At 41.4% G+C, this 17,705-nt stretch overlaps 1 protein-coding gene across 4 annotated transcripts in view; it reads left to right on the top strand.

Moving 5' to 3' along the window:
* LRRTM4 (leucine rich repeat transmembrane neuronal 4) overlaps nucleotides 1-17,705 on the top strand; it is a 426,980-nt gene that overhangs the window by 285,802 nt on the left and 123,473 nt on the right. The gene's annotated exons all lie outside the window — the stretch shown is intronic.

The raw sequence follows: 17,705 nt of genomic DNA, 5'->3' as shown, positions 1-17,705 counted from the left end.
CCAGATTCCCCAGTGGATGAAATTGCATTTTATTGTCTTTTAAAATTATTTTTAGATGTTTATTTCTAACATTCCGTTAACACAAAACTCACAATATAGATGTAATATTCAATGCAAGATTAATCAACAATGGTATATCCTCATCAGATAAAATAACACCATCTTAATATCAAACACATATACTAACAATGAAAACGAAAAAGGCAAGCATACAATTTAATCCTATATTAATAACCTGCTCCCTTTAAATATACATAGCTAGGATATCCAATTACAGTGGACGCTTGGGTTGCGAACATGATCCATGCAGGATGCATGTTCGCAACCCGCAGCGTTCGCTTCTGCACATGCGTAAATAGCGATTTAGCGCTCCTGTGCATGCATGACCGCCAAAACCCGGAAGTAACCCATTCTGGTACTTCTGGGTTTTGGCGGGTCTATAACCCAAAAAAACGCAACCTGAAGCATCTGTAACCCGAGGTATGACTGTAGTAATTTATTTACTTTATGAGGTTGCATCCTTGCCATTAGATTTACAATCTCTATTTGCCCCTATATTTTCCTTACTAGCTATGACTTACTTCGTCCTCTATATGTCTTTGCAAATAGTATGCTGGCAATTGGTATTATATATAAAACCAGTGATGGATATTTAATTATATCTTCCTGGCCATGTTGTTTCTAAGCTAAATATTCGTGCTGGGATGAAGTATTTCATCTTTACTTTTTCAGTTATTTTAGAGCGGGGAGCAAAGGCTTTCAGCAAAACAAAAACTACCAAAAGCCCTTCTGTATTTGGGGGACACAGGTGGAAATATTTTTTTTAAAAAATCAGAAGAAGGAACAGTGTGTCATTGTGGGCCAGCATCCCCCCACTAATGCATTTGGGAGATGTATTATTGGAGAACATGATGTCCCAGCTGCCTGCTGCCACCACCACTTCAAATGGCCAAGGAAATTACTGTTTACAAAACACACACACACAAAAAAACCCAATTTTAGAATAGAAGCAGCTGCCCCCACATTTAATGTAAAGGCCCCTTCCAATTAAGTGTCAGAAACTTTTCCTGCTTTTCAAGTTAGGGATGGGGATAAATTCAATAATGTTCACATTTAAATGCATGTATTAATTAAAAAGAACGTACAAAATGCATTCTATTGCTCTGCAAAAAATGTGTATATTAGGGGAAAGTGCTTACAAACATGCATATTAGGAGAAATTCACACCAAAATATTGATTAATATTCATGAGGACTTCTTGAAATAAATAAATTGTAAACTGATGTTGGAAATATAGAGAACTGAACCTGAGTTTGGAAAAATGAAAAACAGAGAGATGCTGGAACGGACAGATTCACTCATCTTTGTTCCAGGTGTCGTCAGTAAATGCTCTCTCAGTTTAACAGCATGTGGATGAGATTATTAAAGTTCATTCTTTCCAGATGCTTGTGCCCGTTTTCTTCAGCCTCACTTTTTTCTTTTAGACGCTTCAGACTTTCAGGTGTCCCTCTTATGAATTCTCATTCCTCTTCCTCATCGTGAATGTCCCAGCCCAACAACTATTTAGAAAGTAAAAATTATATCAGACATTAAATGCATGCGGTCACAATGATTTTGTCAAGGAGCTAATGCTCTTTGTTGGAAACCACCACCACTAACTGGAGCACTGGAAACAAATTAACAATGAAAGTTGTCTGTGGAAACACACACTTTTTGGATTTTTTTTACTGATCATCACCACATTTCAAAATTGGCTGTGCATTCAGATTTAGTTATCAGAAAACCAGAGAGTGTGAATTTTGTCCCTGATTTTTCATTTGTAGTTGAAATAAAGAAATAATTGTTCAGTAACACCTTAAAGACCAACTAAGTTTGTTCTAGGTATAAACTTTCGTGTGCATGCACACTTCTTCAGATACTTTAGAACAAACTTAGTTGGTCTCTAAGGTGTTACGCGGGACGCAGGTGGCGCTGTGGGTAAAACCTCAGCGCCTAGGACTTGCCGATCGCATGGTCGGCGGTTCGAATCCCCGCGGCGGGGTGTGCTCCCATCATTCGGTCCCAGCACCTGCCAACCTAGCAGTTTGAAAGCACCCCCGGGTGCAAGTAGATAAATAGGGACCGCTTACCAGCGGGAAGGTAAACGGCGTTCTGTGTGCTGCGCTGGCTCGCCAGATGCAGCTTGTCACGCTGGCCACGTGACCCGGAAGTGTCTGCGGACAGCGCTGGCTCCCGCCCTATAGAGTGAGATGAGCGCACAACCCTAGAGTCTGTCAAGACTGGCCCGTAAGGGCAGGGGTACCTTTACCTTTACCTTAAGGTGTTACTGGACAATTTTTTATTTATTTCAATTGCATCAGACCAACACGGCTACCTACCTGAATCTATCTTCATTTGTAGTGCGCTCTCAGATCATCTCCTGGGGCACTAAGAATTTAAGTTCCTTCTTAGCCCCTCTGATGCATAGAATCAACAAATATGCAGAGAATCAACACATGGGAGAAATGATTGGAATAATGTCCTGCCGTCTCCATGCAGTGATCCTAAAGCTGGAACATCACAAACCCATATACATCATTCATTCACAAGCAAATCAGGACCTTTCATTTTACAAAGATGCAGATCATACAAATAGAATCTACATACATGCAACATATATGCAAGGTCAACTCTGAATTTACGGTGGGTGTAATCCTGCTCTCTTACCTGTACATTGGTTCTATGTATTATAACTGAGTGAAAATCTATGCTATTTTCACCAAATGAATGTAATATAATGAAACATTAAATTTTAAGCTAAATGATGAGACCCATTTATTTCTGAAGAGAAAGAAAAGTTAAAGACGTGCAGAAATTCCCTATGAAATCAACAAAGCTTAAATGTGCTTATATTTGGCTATAATGCACCCATTTTTGTTTGAAACAATTGGGTTTAAGATGCCCCAGGGTTGATGGTTCCAAACTTGCCTTTCATCTTTACTTTACAGCTCATTTAATGGATAATTATCCACTATGAACTGTCTGATAGTGGAACTACTTATCTGGTCCAGTTCATAAATATGTGATGCTTAGTTTGAAGCCTGTACCTAATGGTTAACCTTAGCGTCTTTAATTTGAAGATCTTAAAGTGTATTGTGAATGAAATATGAGCCAGGAGATTATTATTGACATTAAGCATTTAAACAGAGAGAGAAGTTATAAAGTAACCATCTACCATAAAACACTTACCCTTCTGTGTTTTCATGGACATTTCAGCCTGATAGTTCTGTGCCCAATCTGTGACAGCTTTGCCTGACAGTGTGGGGGCCAGTCGAGAAGCAAATAGCATGGAATTTTGCCTTACATCTTGGATCCTGCAGGGACCCACAGAAAAAAATTGTCCTGCCGGTCCTTGCAGGAGGGGAAGGGGAAGAGATCGGGGCCATTTTGCCCCATGTGGCATTGGTGAACAGGGCTCCTCTTCCACATTTAGTGCTGAATCAGAACAAACAGCAATCTGGCTTTCCATAGCTTGCTGTTTGTTCCAGTTTAGCACTAGAGAGCAGATCTCCCCTGGAGCAAGGGCACAGCCTCTTGGACCCATTCCTAGAAAGCACAGACAAGTGGAAAACTGCTGTATCCATGCTTTCTAGGCGCAGGACAAGTGGAAGTGTGGGCAAGCCCTGAACCTGCTCTTTTGCACATTGGGGTGTGATACCTTCAGCTCTTCTGAATGGGAGATTTGGGGGGACACCCTGTGTGACAAGTTATGTCCCTGTGGTTCAGAAGAAATAGAAACAGTAAGCCACATCTTAATATTTTGTACCTTTTATCAAAATTTCTACAAAGTGTTGATTATTCTAGTAACCACTTTACATTCTGGGAAATCATTTCCTTACTTCTTTCACAAGTAAAATCATTACAGAAACTGAACCTAAATTCTTCTTGAGGTGAAGGAAAGCAAGGGTAAAAATATTATCCAAATAAATTTTATCCAAAATGTTTTTTTCCTGTCTGTTAAGAGATATTTCCTGATAGTGTATCTTATTTTGCATACTAATAAATGCATACATTTTATTGTGAGGTCTGTTAATGGGAGCAAGTTAAATGACTGATAGAAACATGAGTGAACTTAGCAGTAGATGCTGCAGTTAACTCTTTGAAGTAGGAAGCTAGTACTCTTGCTAGGATCTCTCATGAAATGGAGCAGGAAATAATTTTGGCATTTTGGTGATATGGGTGACATATTCATGGGAAGATTTACTGGAACACTTCAATTCTCCATCAGGCTGGTGTTGCAGAGAGGTGTTTGGAAGAGAGATTCCCACTCTCCAGTAACAGAGTTAGAACAATGGTGATTTATCCAAACACATTTAATCTTGGTTAGATTTACATCTACCCTCAACCACCTTTAAACAAATGTTCCCTGTAAAAATACTTGGGCTAGAATAAATCACAGGCACTTAGCTTTGCAAATAACTGAATGTTTTACTAACAGAGTTTCCAGACGTTACAGCAAACAAGTCTCCATCTCTGGCAGTAAAACAAAGATGAAAAAGGTTCCAATAAATTAAAAAGAAAAGTACTTGATTTCCTTATGAAAGGATCATGCAGTCTTCAGGTTAGCAAAGATGCATGCAATAAGATCACCTTTTAGAGAGATTCAGTTCTCTTCCAGGGAGTCATTGGCCACATGGCTCCTTTTTTGCTTGTTCCAGGAAGCACGAAGGTGGGGGGGAAGAGTGAAAAAGAGAGCACAGAGTTTGCTGAGACCCTGCTAAGCCACATCCACTTGCAACCTGAGCTCTGGGCTCAGGTTAAATCTTTAATGCATGCAAATGTAAGTCAGTAACTATACTGTATATTACAACAGCTGGCACCCATCTTCTCCAATTTGCTTAGGTAAAGGTAAAGGGACCCCTGACAGTTAAGTCCAGTCGCGAATGACTCTGGGGTTGTGGCGCTCATCTCGCTTTACTGGCCAAGGGAGCCAGCGTTTGTCTGCAGACAGTTTTTCTGGGTCATGTGGCCAGCATGACTAAGCCACTTCTGGTGAAGCCAGAGCAGCGCACAGAAACGCCGTTTATCTTCCCGCTGGAGCGGTACCTATTTATCTACTTGCACTTTGACGTGCTTTCAAACTGCTAGGTTGACAGGAGCTGGACCAAACAACGGGACCGAACAATGGGTGCTTACTCCGCCACGGGGCCTCGAACCACGACCTCCCGATCGGCAAGTCCAAGCAAACAGTGGTTTAAACCACAGCGCCACCATCTAGTATAGATGGAGTCCAGCACAGGCAGGGACATCATTTGTGATCTTTGATTCCGGTATCCTTGCATGGACAACAATTTACCACCTTTCTCAAAGAAAGAAGTGACATTCTTGCATAATAGGCCATTCCCTGTACATAAATCTGTTTTCCATCAAACTATGGCATGTCCCTGCTTATTCAGATCTTGCAGTTTTGACTGTCTCTTGGTCAGAAGATTCACCAGTCCTGCTTTAAGTGGTTTTAAACAGTCAGATAATATGAAACCATTGTGCTTCACACTTGGTTCCATTACCTGCCCATTAACCCATCCTCCTCTGTGGGACATCAGTTTTGCCCCATACAGTAGTTGCTGGTGGATGAGTAAATGGGCTGGTGGAATAATGGGGCTGGAACTATTGTTGCCTTGGAACATCTCAGGTTAACAAGTCTATCTTTGGATGATTGGAGGGGGCATAGATCTTATATTATCAGAGGTGCAAAAGGAGGCATTTGCTTATGGGAGGATCCAGATCAGGCAAGGAAGGGAGTAAGAGGGATCATTTGAGTTCTTCTCCATCTTAAATTAAATTCTGAGTAAGAGTTAAAAAAACCCCAAAACCTCCCTTTTGAGGTGAGCCACCAAGGGTTGCATTCTGAACAAAGGGAGCATGAAGCCTGCTTACATATTTTGACTCTAGAAACATGTTTAAGCAAATAGATTACTTGGATTATAACTCAAAACAGACTGTAGTGGCGGTAGATACCGCATCAAAGCAGAAATGTGAACTGATGCCATAGCTTGATGTTAACAAATCCACAAGAGCTCAACTCTTTTCTTAATTATCATTTCCTCTTCTCCTTTGGATCCTGCAGTCCCAGAAAAATCTCCCATAAAACTTATTTTTAAAGTACCAAAGAAATTAACCCTTGTCCTGCATCTGACAAGAGAATCTGTGCTTCATGATGATGACACTTCAAGATAGGATTGGTTCTGGCCATGAAATTGATCAAGTAGTCTTGATATCCTCTTATCCATCTGTCTTCTTCCACTTTAGTGTAAAGAATGAAAAGAAACTACCAGAAGTAATTGAAAAGAGTAAAATCATTTTCACTGGGAGAGCAAACATTTTGAATCCAAACAGAGTAACAATGGCTATTTCACACAGATACACTGACAGTGGCATATGTGTTTACATAACGGAGAGCCCTGCTATATCAGACTTAATGACCCAGCTAGACCAACTTTCTAACCACAAGCAGTTGGTGGTGCTGATAACACCAAGGTTGCATGTTCGATCCCCATATGGGACAGCTGCATATTCTTGCATTGCAGGGGGTTCGACTAGATGATCCTAAGGGTCCCTTCTAACTCTACTATGATCCCCAACTGGTGCTCAGAGTCATACCACTCAGAGACTGATAGATAGGGGCAGCATGAATGCAGCAAAGAAAGAAACCCCCACTTAAAACTATCTCTAAGAATATAGGAATGCACACTGAAAACACTGTTAAGATGACATTGGACTCCATCTATCTAGAATTGGCAAAGACTATTCCAATTTATGTCGGTGGAGTTGTAGACACACTGGAACATACCTTCATATGTGGTGGGACTGTTGCATAGTTCAGAGATTCTGGATCCAAACTTTTGATACTATTTCCATTGTCACCTCACAGGTACTTTTCCTGGCACTCTGATCCTTGGAGTGTGGGACCAACTCATCTGGCATGCACAAATCTCTTGTGCTCATGCTTCTTGCAGCAGCCAGATTGACAGTGGCTGTCCATTGGAAGTCCAAATCACCTCCTTCCCAGGAGGACTGGCTATCGAAAGTATGGGCATAACTAGGAGTCCCTATACTTATGCACAGTTGTGCAGATGCACATATTTACGAAGCAATCCTATGTATGTTTACAGTGGTACTTCTGGTTACGTACTTAATTCGTTCTGGAGGTCTGTTCTTAACCTGAAACTGTTCTTAACCTGAAGCACCACTTTAGCTAATGGGGCCTCTCGCTGCTGCTGCACTGCCGTGTGATTTCTGTTCTCATCCTGAAGCAAAGTTCTTAACCCGAGGTAATATTTCTGGGTTAGTGGAGTCTGTAACCTGAAGCGTATGTAACCTGAAGTGTATGTAACCCGAAGTACCACTGTACAGTCTTTAGTGGGTCTTACTAATGTGTTAGAATTGTGTGTTAGGATTGTGACCTGCATTACTTAGATACAACCAGAAGTTTGGACTGGATCATATGTCCAACCATGTGAAAAAGCTAGGAGTGTGCCAGGACACACAGGGCTGGCTGGGAAACTGCAGAGAGCCATGTGGGAATTTTTGGTTGCTTAAGGGGACACCAATTGGCTGGGAATCAAGAAAGAGAGTCATGATTATGGTTGAGGAAGAAATCCAATTATTTTTGCATTTATAAGTGTGCCTTCCTAATTTGTACTATCCAAAACAATATGCAAACTGAAGATCAGCCATTGTTTGACAGTGCAGTTCTCCAACCAAGTAATGTGTACAAAAATTCACACACTAAGTGTTCATAACATGTATATTCATGAAAATAACATAGTAAAAATGCAATCTATTCGGAAAATTGCTTTGCAAAAAATAAACCAAAATTGATAAATCCACCCACTCTTAATCACAAGGTTGTTTTGCTGCTCAAAGAAAAAGGGGGACAATGGTGGAACCAGGAAGCTACTGGGAGCCAATGATGGGGAAGGGAATCCTTGCCCACCTTGTAAATGTAAAGAGATGGACAGAACTCCCAAAGGTTTGGAGAAATTTCTCTCATTCACCACTCTTCAGGTTGGTTTCAACCCCTCCCCATACACTCAAGCACCCCCTCCTCCCAAAGGAAAAACTGAGCTGAAAATTATTTAAATGTACTTAACTTTGAGAAATCAGACCCAACATCGTACATAGAATTGAAATATCAGGTTTAGTCTTGATGCCCTCTTTAAATGCAAATAATAATAATATGAAATGTTGGGGTGGAATGCCGATGGGTGTCAAAGACTGTAAAGAGAGTCTAATCTAACTCTCCCAATTTGTCCATTGCAAAACATCTTTTCTATCCCATAGTAGAAGCAACCAAAGGGGTTTTCTTGATAGCAAGGCAGCTGGCTCACCCCCTCCTGTGACTCAAGACAGAAAGGAATTGATGGCTTTAATGTGAAAAAGATGTAGGCGTTTTCCTCCTTCTTCTCTATAGGGTAATTTCCCCAAGTTTTTCTTTCCTTTCCTTTTCATCAGAAAATAGCTGTGCATATGGGTGACAAGAAATAGGTTTCCCACTGGGAATGATTGTCACTTGTCTGATTTCACACACAGGGATTTTCAACCAGAGAAGAGATCACTCATGCCGCTTGGTGCATAATACTGCTCAGAGGAAATGTGTTTTCTATCAGCTCGTCCATTTACCATAGAATATCCCTGCCTGCTCTGGTCTAAAGTAAACACTATCATCATCATAATTGCCACCATCACACTGGAAATGAGTTAGGGGGGAGTGGAGGGGGAGGCACTGGTGGCAAATGGAAGTAGTGAAATGAAGAGAAATTTATAGTGTGTCAGATATGCTTGTGTATCCATGACCTAAAGCAAGGTTAGACAGCTGGTATGGTATCACAAGCACTTATCAATTCCTGTTGAACATTCAAAGGAACTTTGTGTTTTGAAGCACCGTAATCCCTGGCAGGAAATTATGCTTAGAGCATCATTTTCAGTTAAATCAAGAGCATGCAGGGTCTCTCCTGTGTGGAGACATTGGGACATCAGAAACTGTCTCGTACAGAATCAGAGCATTGGTCCATATCTCTGAATAGTCTCTATCCTTCAGTTTCAGGCACTTGATGTTTCCCAGCCTTACCTGGAGATACCCAGAATTGAATCTGGGATATTATGCTCACAAAGCAGATATCACTGAGTATATCATCCTTCCTCAGAAATTCACTATTTGCAAATTAGTATATGAAGCGACCAGATCTGAACCTCTCAGTCTAATGAGCAGATCAGGATGTGTCCAGCAACCAGCTGACACTTCTCTGTCAATTGTGATACAGTTCTCAGGATTTTAAATGTATCAGATTATTTCTTTAAATATGTATTTTGAGAAATTGCACATTTTGATACTATTTTGAGGGGGGTAAATATTTGAGAAGATTTTTTTTATACAGCACATATAGTTGCAAATTTAGAAATAATTACTATAATTTAAATAGAAATACAGTGCATCTTATCATATTTGAAAAATGCTGGCCAAATTATTGCATCCAACTAACTTCTACTCAGAATAGCCACATTGAAATGAATAGACCTAGGTTAGCCAAGTCTATTAATTTCAGTGTGTCTGTTGTGAGTATGACTAGCATTGGCTACATGGCCAGGTGACCCATGAGCCTGTTCTGTCTGCTGTCCTGCTGCTCACTATTGATGTGCAGCTCTCCCTTCATATTGTTTTTTTCTGTGGATTTGAGAGCCCTTCAAATAGAGAACACCTTTAATTAGAGGGGTGACATCTTGACTGCTCTTGAAATATACAACTGTACTCTGTAAATCAGAACACATGGCCATCTCAGGAGCCCATTAGGCTTGGTGTGCAGCTTCCCTTTCTGCCTGAATCTGTACACACTCAGTGCCAGGGGCCAGAGGATAACAACATGGACTTGTTCCCTTCTCTGTGGATCTCCTGTATGTGTGCAAGAGAAAGTCGGGATATACCTTTAGTGTGCTCTGCGCTGCACAGAAAAGCAAGAGAAGTGACTGGACTACGCAGCACGAGGGCACTGGGAAGCAGACTTGCTTAATTGCTACTAAGACTTAACCACCCTTCTTAAAGCTCACTTCCTTCTGAACTCCTCCTACATAAAGATACCTGAGGCAAGGTAACCATACCACATTTTCACCGAAATGAAAGTCAAGATATTGACATTGTGCTGGGAGGGTGGGAGCTTCTCTGATATTTTCACTCATTACAGCTACTTGCTTCTACTCCTTGATCATATGAACACAATGGCACTTTAATGAGTTCTGCTCTCTCAGGAACCCTAACAAGTGCAAACAAGCTCTGGCCAGTGTGTATCTGCTTCTGATCTCTCTGGACAGAGAGAAATTAATGTGATTTCCCATCTCACAACATTATGTCCCTGACCTCCTTCATAATACCGCCCAAACCTTTCACATTTCTAGCTGTAGGGTGGAAAAATGAAGTTGGTTCACACAGACAATTGGCCCCTGCTGGGAGCCTGATTACATCCACGAGACTCCAAGCTTCTGCTAACAGCATGATGAGGGAGGAAAAGTATTTAAGCTGAGAGGAAGTGAAAGGAAGAAATAAAACTGCATATACCCAGCACAGGCAATGTGGTGCTCTCCAGATATCTGGCTGAAGATATCTGCATACAAGCTATACATTTAAACTACATTTAAAGCACACACACACCCAAAAAGTATCATGGGAACTATCAGTTACCCCTCACAATTCCCCTGACCCTTAACAAATTACAGTTCCCCAGATTATTTGGGAGGAAATAGGTGCTTTACATGCAGGGTGCGTATGCAGATCCATCAGACCAAGAGATCAGGGGTGATGGGACTTGCAGTCCAACATACAGGGGGCATCACATTGGCTGCTATGTGTTAAGGGTTGGGTTCATTCAGGTTGCAAGGCAAATGAAAACATTGTGGATTACACAGCATTAATTATATGCATATGGAATATATATTCGATTACAATAATTATAAAGCAAAGAAACCCTCACAACCCATCTTTCCCCAGTTCCCACTCACATCCAACCTAAAACATAGTGTTGTTGTTTAGTCGTCTTAGTCGTGTTCGAATCTCCATGACCCCATGAACCAGAGCATGCCTTGGAAACTCTCACTTTCTTCTCAAAGCTTCTCCTTGTTTATGTCCATGGAGTTTTCTTGGCAAAATACTGGAGTGGTTTGCCAGTTCCTTCTCCAGGTGGATCACATTTAGTCTAAACTCTCGGCTATGACCTGTCCGTCTTGGGTGACCCTGCACGGCAAAGCACATAGGTTCTTGGAGTTATTCAAGCCCCTTCACCACAACAAGGCAGTGATCCATGAAAGGGAAAACATAGTGTACAGAAGTTCAAAAGAGACATGCAACATCTAGAGAATATTCTAAAATAGGAGTGAGGAATCTCTTCCCTCTCTCTCTCTCTCTCTCTCTCTCTCTCTCTCTCTCTCTCAGCTCATCCACACTTCCACTTATCCCAGGCCAAGAAAGTCTGAGAAGTTTTATGCTTGTCGCATGATTTCTAGGCATGGGTCTGAATGGTTTTGTGAACAAACATACTGTAAATCCACAGAAAACCCGATTGACATTTGTTCCAATTCAGTGGTAAGCAGTGGAGTTTCCCAGGGGAAAGTGGTGGGATAAGTGGAAGTGTGAAGTGGAAGTGAAAGTGATGGGATAAGTGGAAGGGACACAGGTGGCGCTGTGGGTTAAACCACAGAGCATAGGACTTGCCGATCAGAAAGTCGGCGGTTCGAATCCCTGCGACGGGGTTAGCTCCTGTTGCTCGGTCCATGCTCCTTCCATCCTAGCACTTCGAAAGAATGTCAAAGTGCAAATAGATAAATAGGTACCACTCTGGCGGGAAGGTAAATGGCGTTTCCGTGTGCTGCTCTGGTTCGCCAGAAGCGGCTTAGTCATGCTGGCCACATGAGCTGTACGCCGGCTCCCTCGGCCAATAAAGCGAGATGAGCGCCGCAACCCCAGAGTCGGTCACGACTGGACCTAATGGTCAGGGGTCCCTTTACCTTTACCTTTAAGTGGAAGTGTGGATGAGCCCTCTCTGTTTTCCTGATGAGGACCACATTCCCTTGGGGATAATGTATCAGAGGATACATGCTGACACCTCTCTCCATCTTTCCTTCTCTCCATCATTCTTTCTCCCATCCCTCCCCATCCACCTATCCCCCACATTCCCTCCCTCCTTGTCACTGACATAAAATGGGGGCAAGGATGACATGAAATTAGGGTTAGCACAGCAAATTCACCACACTTGGTTTTAAGGCACATGGCACTATTTTTCTCTGTAGCTAAGCAGATCTGTCCTGGGTGAAAGACAGCCTGGAACCAGGGCTCCTTTTCAGCCGGAACTAGCCAGAACCCAGTTCCAGCACCTCTCCGGTGAGTGCCATTGCCATTCCAAGAGAACAAGGGAGGTGTTCATGGTGAGTTCTGGCACCTCTTTTTCTGGAAAAAAAGCTCTGCTGGGAACCATGTGTTTGTTCTGAGCTCCTTGGAGAAAGAGCAGGATATTGAGCACTTACTACAATCTGTCTGTGGTAGGGTAGGTTGACCACCTATATGTGATCAGCTTGCTGAATCCTGACCTAGGATCCATCTGCACTATACATTTAAAGCATTACCATGCCACTTTAAACTGTGATGGCTTCTTGGGATCTGTAATTTGTTAAGAGTGAGAGTTGATAGGAGATTCCTATTCCCCACACATATCTAGCATTCCCAGAGTGGTTTAACAGTAAAACCCTCTTCCCAGGGAACGACACTAGATCAAGGGTGGAGAACCATTTACATATTTGGGATAACCTTCCAGGAGCCTTATGTCAACATTGGGCAGGGCCAAAGGCAAAAGTGAGCAGAGAAATGTGTGTGAATTTTACCTTTTGTGCAGTAGGCTAGCGCTTACACAGACATAAACGCTTCTCTCTGTCCTCCACCAGGCAAGCAATAAGCATTCTCATAGCTCAAGGACACATTCCAGCCAGGCAAAAACCCTTTGGGTGTGAATCAAGGTTGATGAGGGGTGTGGCTTAGGAAGGGGTGTGGCTAGGGGAGAATCCTGAGGGTCTGAGAGAAAGACATATGGCCCCCCCCAGGCTGAGGTTTTCTATCCTTGATCTACATGTCGCCTTGCTGTCCTTGTCAATATAAGCTTAGGGAAAGTGTTATTCTGATTCCATCTTAATATGAGACTTGAAAACACAAGAGCTCTTCAAGCATTGTGAACATCTGGAGAAGGCTCTCGATTTAGGGAGCAGAGAAATATCACAAAGACATATTCACTTGCAACTGGAAGAAGGATCTACGGCAATTCATTGTTTGAAAATTAATGGTTACAAAGTAGGAAACCCCAAGTTAGTGTTCAGTAGACTTCATCAGCACAGCCACAGATCTTCAGCAGGTCATTTATTTGAACAATGGATAGGAGTGATTGTGGTTTCCAATGTCAGCAGAACCTGTGGCCTGAATAATAGCTGCGCATTCAAACAAGTAGGAAGAGATAATCCGTACATGAGTAATGGGTTACTGGGCAAAGCTGAAATATTTGAAAATCCCGATGTGCTCTGGCAAGCATAAGACACTGGTAAGACACAAATGCTATGACTATTACTGATACAATATATATCATTCAATATTTCACAGATGACAATTAGGAATGCTGGCTAACCTTACTGGGCTAGTGCCTGGAAATGATTTTACTGCTACAGACCTAGATGTGCTTAACTGAAAATAAGCCATTTGAGCTCAATGGGACTTTCCTTCTGAATAGACATGCATAGGATTGTCCAGCAAATTAGTGAAATTCAAGTGAGAAAAGAATTCCTTCAAAACCCTACTCCAGACTCTAGACCTTCCAAATACACTTTCCTCCTTCTTTAAATTCACGCTTACTAGTTAAGCAACAAGATAGAAGTGAGGATTTCAAGTTTAAGAAATGTAGTATTTGGGCAAGTTCAGATTCTATTTCTTGTAATATTTTTATTGGTTTTCATTATAACAATAAACATTAAGAAATAAAAAATAAAAATTTAAACAACTGTATCATTTTGCATAATGTTATAACATTCAATACAGTACCAAAATATGGGATTTCTCCAATTCCCCAACCTCCCTCTTTCCCTTCCGTGGTTCCATTATTTCATTGTTAAATCTTGCATGTCCAAATCATATTTCCATCCATTCATATTTATTTTTATCTATTATGATAATATTGCAAGTGTTTTTAGAATCCTGCTGTTGTATTTACTTGTATACAATGCTTTGTCATATGTGCAATAAAAGTTTCCCATTCATTTTTAAATTTGTTATCTTCTAAGTCTGCCAGCAAGTTTGGCCATCCATGTATATTCCATTAACTTAATTTGCCAATATTTTTTGTGGGATTTCACCTCCTCTTTCCAGCATTGGGCTATCAATATTTGTGTGGCCGTAGTTGCATACATGAAGAGATTTTTTTTTTGTATTTCTCTTCCTATAATTCCTAATATAGGAAGGCTTCTGGTTTTTTAACAAAGGTTATTTTAAACATTTTGAAGTTCGGATTCTAGACTTTCTTTCTTTAAAAAATAAACACTGCAATGGATCGATCTGAGTAAGTTTTAGGCAACATGGGAACACACACACATGTTTACTCCTGAAAATCCTTTTTTTCTTACCTCCTGTTCTTTGTGCTGCCCTCTAAGATAAGAAGCTCTCGCACTTAGGGTTACTCCATATATGGCTAGCATCACCCTTTTGTAAAAAAATACTCTATTACAGTAGCCTTCTTTCTCATCTCCAACTTTTTATTTATGATAGTTGTGGGGAACTTTTGACCCAAGGGCCTAATTAGATCTCTCAGACTTCCCACATTTGACTCATGAGACCATTTGGGTCATGCCACAACCACCTGCCCTGCACCTGAGTTTATGTATATGAGATCAAGCATATGGCAGGTAAAAAAACACCGATGAGTTGAAAGGTTGTTTGTAGGCACTCCACTCTGCCGGTGTTTGCATGGCTTAGCTTGCATAGGACAGTGTCTCCTCAAACGCCAGCAATCAGCTGATAGTCTGTGGGGTCAAAAATGGTTCATCTGTCATCATTGTGATGCCAGGTAACTGACCCACATGTGAAACTTCACTAGCAGAAGGTGTGGAAGATAATTTCCATGCTCAATGAGATTCATGAGGAGTTATTCTGGAGGTTGAAAAAAGTCATGAAAGTGGAAGTGGAGAGCTACTGTAATACACTTGTGAAACACCTACTAGACAGACTTAGGCTACATCCAGACTAATGCAATAGTTTTATGGTTATAATGCTAGTGCTTCTGTCCCAATTTTAAATTCCTTTTGCACGACAGTACCTGTTGCCTTATGGAACCATGGCTTTCTGATTGACATACCACCATGCCCCACTAAATTTTAAATGGTGGGAAATAACTGTAGGTAGGGATACCACCCCAAATTTCATCTTGTGAAATTAACAGTGCAAATCTCCTGTGATTTTCTGAGTTAAGAGGGCTACAGATTGATTTCTTTTTCTGGAAACAATTAACATGGAACTTAGTGCTAAGCTTCCACTAGATTCTATTGGGTTATAGAGATGGATTGTATGTCATGTGAAAGGTCACACTTAATGTGGAAAGTATCAGGCAAGGAAACACCAGGAAGATGGAATAAAACGGCATCTGATTGCAGCCTCATATTTCCTGTGACGTAGGAAGCTACTTCATATCATGCAACCTTTCTCAGTTATTGTCTGCAAATATCGACTGTGGGCATCTGGGCGTTTCAGGCAGGGGACTTTCTTAGCCAATAACATTTGACATGGAAAGGATGTGCGAGCAATGGTGTATTTATGCATTTATCTATTTAGCTATACTATGTATGCCTGCATCCTTCTATGCATCATGATTTTGCAATGTACATCTTTCAGGACAGTGCTTTAAGGGACAGAGGAACAGAAAAGCTGCAATAGGGAGGAGGGAAGGGAAATCTTCCCGAAATGTGAATTTTGAGAATGCAAATGCACATTGTATATCTAATCTTCCACTGCAGCTAATTTGAAGATGTGGCAAACAAATACCCAAGGAATCCCTAGTGCAATCCTCATGTGTAGCTGTTTGAAGGGAAATGTTCCAAGGCTCTGCGTTCATCATTTAGCACTCTTTTCCCTTGTGCCAAAGGCTGTCCTGCCTTGGCATGTGTAGGCAACACTCTGCTGCCTCCAGCGAAAGCAACTGTTTACACAAGCAGCGAATGAGTTGAATAGGAGATTGGCATCCCATATGGAGTGGTTATGAATGGAGCTGGATGTCATTCCCATCATGTTGGGAGGGCGATAATATTTTGCATGATCCAGCCTGACATTTGAAGAAAAAGAAACAATCTGGGGTGGTTGGCTTGTCAACATTTCCAATTTTTCCCCCTGAATGAGGCTTTCAAAGAGCTTTGCCAGTTTTGCTTACATTGTCCTGCCCTGAAACATCAAAGTCGTGACTGCTTTCTGTTTGGATGCGATGACTGGATTTCTATGGTTTATTTTTTATTTGGTGGCTCTGCTTTCCTGCTCATTTCCTGTTTCTTCTATGCACAATGTGTGAGGTCTTTGTGTTAGTGCTAGAGTTAGAATCAAATTAACTCTGGCTTTTGTATTTTGAAAGTGAGAGAAGACACTATACCACTTTCAGTGAATGCTGAGGCCATGCGTCTTTACCCTGACCTTGGACACGTGAGGTGTGCGTCTAGAACCCACCCTATTATTGTGACTGTGATTTGTTTTAGCCATTTATAATACTGAATTTTTTAATGAGCAACCCAGGAAACTGTTGCTTCTGAGGGAGTGGTGCAAAGATAACATTTGAACTCATTGCTCCATCTCATTTTGCCTCTTGACCCACCAACCACCATCATGTGGCCCTCAGATGGTTGTTCATTAGGAATGCAGCCCTTTGTCTGAAAAAAGCTCCCCACCCCTGCATTTAAAGCCACCAAGCCTAATGGCTGTCACTGTGGCTTTTAGCAGCACATCCCACAAATTAAATATGAACTATATGAAGTACTTTCATGTAGTGAGCCACTGTGGTGTATGTTGGTTGTAAAAGGGGTGGGGAATAGGTGTAAAAGGAGAATTCCTGACTGCTAAGATCCAAGTTTGGGACAAGTACAGTGGTACCTCGGGTTACATACGCTTCAGGTTACAGACTCCGCTAACCCAGAAATAGTACCTCGGGTTAAGAACTTTGCTTCAGGATGAGAACAGAAATTGTGCGATGGCAGCAGGAGGCCCCATTAGCTAAAGTGGTGCTTCAGGTTAAGAACAGTTTCAGGTTATGAACGGACCACCAGAACGAATTAAGTACCTGAGGTACCACTGTACTCTTTGGTGAGATTTAAAATCACAAAACATGCAGCAAAGTAAAGAATAGAAACGTAAGGTGTTAAAATTTCTTTAAATGTCATCCTGTGAGTTCCAAAGTTTTCCTCTTCCCCAGCATTAAAAAAGCCACAGGTTTCGTAAGTTAAAAATGGTTTACTTACAGACTCCTCAAAGGTCAGATTCATGTGCTTTTTCATACAGCATTCTGAAAAAGTTGCAGAGTCAGTAAAAATTGGTTTCGTTTCAAAGTGGTGAAAGTTCCTAAATTATTGGTATAGGAATTCAAGAGTACCTTGTAAGAGCCATGCAGTCTGAACTGCAGCAA

The sequence above is a fragment of the Podarcis bocagei genome (genome assembly GCF_964188305.1).
Source record: "Podarcis bocagei genome assembly, chromosome: 15".
Classification (NCBI taxonomy): Eukaryota; Metazoa; Chordata; class Lepidosauria; order Squamata; family Lacertidae; genus Podarcis; species Podarcis bocagei.
Note: the sequence above shows the minus strand (reverse complement) of the source record. Positions and strands in the feature narration are given on the sequence as shown.